Below are 1,718 nucleotides of genomic sequence, written 5' to 3'. Positions count from 1 at the left end.
CAAGGCTGGTGGGGAACGTTGGAGTCCTCCATCACTGAAGCAAGCAAGCCTCATGTTAGTTTCAAGCTGCCTGGCTGCCGGCCGCCATCTTGGCTGGCAGTTAATTTGTATATCTCGCTGATTAGCCATAGGGAAGGGTAGCGGTCGTACGCCAATTACCATGTTTCTCTTTTATTAGATAGGATAATAATACTGTCATTGCTGACATTTACAACTTTTTATGATCCTTACCCATTATGTCTTTTCAGTTGTATCTCCAACTGTTCTATCACATACATTGTGCTTCATCCAAACTGGGCATGTTTCCCAAACATGCTCTTCATATGTATTTTCTATCAGTTTCTTTGGGATATGCCAGCCATCCTTCAAGATTCACCTCTTCCTTGAAATGTTGCAGAATTTTCCCCAAGTCTGGTAATGGTAATACTTCCTCTAACCCAGTGGTTCTCAACCTTCTGGCTCTTTTAGTACAGTTCCTCATGTTGTGACCCAACCATAAAATTACTTTCGTTGCTACTGTTATGAATCATAATGTAAATATCTGATATGCGGGATGGTCTTAGGCGACCCCTGTGAAAGGGTCATTCGACCACCAAAGGGGTCGCGACCCACAGGTTGAGAACAGCTGCTCTAACCCCTATCCTCCCATGAAGTAAGTCCTAGTGTCTTACCACCTTTGCTTTGTGTTTGTGTATACATGAGTCCTAGTTCATCATAACTTGTTTATTAACCGAGATTTTGTTATTGGTGGATCTAGTAATATAATGTGTCATAAGTTAAGACTTCCCATGAATTACTTACATTTTTTTAGGATCATTGAACCACTGTGAAGGAGATATTTTCAGGTAGGGAGATTTGCTATCACTTGCTTTCTTCATCAGGCACCTCTTTTTTTAACACATTAAGCGCCCTGTCAGTCACTGGTGACTGACACTGTATCTTGGTCCGGAAGACACAACAGCTGGGTGCTTAACGTATTAAAGATTTTTTTATTGATTTTTAGAGAAAGGGAAGGAGAGAGAAACATTGATGTGAGTAAAACATTGATTGGCTGCCTCCTCCATGCTCCCTACCAGGGATCAAGCTCACAACCCAGGTATGTGCCCTGACTGAGAATCGAATCAGCAACCCTTTAGTGCACAGGGTAACGCCCAACCAAAGGGATCAAGCTCACAAGGGCATGCACCTCTCTTTTTTATGTTTCCCTCTCTAAAATAGGAAGAGACCAGACTCCGCATCCTAATTCCTAAAATTTGAATGCCCTTAATATATAGTTAGAATTTTACCTTTCCTTTTCCTTTTTCAGTTTTGTTTCTCCTTCAGTATATTTTGTTGCTTATTATTACCTCCACTGAAAAGCAGGCAGAAGCCAGTAAGTATTGTATTAGGAAAAAAGGAAATTCAGGTATACTTCCTTAGTTATTTGAATATCTTTGCCACTAAGTCTATACAAAAGATAGTTACTTTATTCTAAAGTTAACTTTAGAAATAAGGAGAAACAATAATTAATAGCTAATTTTAGTTGAAGAGTAATTGTATTGTTATAATAAGAGATGATTGGTGTAGTTTGTATTTTTACTCTGACATTTGAGATTTAGAATAATTTGTACCTAAAATTTTCCCTATTATTATGATTGAGAATTGCTTACAATTCTCAGTTAAGCTTTTTTGTAAGCAAATAATTAGTTAACATATGTGTGTATGTATATGTGTGTGTA

The sequence above is a fragment of the Myotis davidii genome, unplaced genomic scaffold (assembly GCF_000327345.1).
Source record: "Myotis davidii unplaced genomic scaffold, ASM32734v1 scaffold1491, whole genome shotgun sequence".
NCBI classification, from domain to species: Eukaryota; Metazoa; Chordata; class Mammalia; order Chiroptera; family Vespertilionidae; genus Myotis; species Myotis davidii.
The sequence above is the reverse complement of the archived record's forward strand: the minus strand, read 5'-3'. Positions refer to the sequence as shown.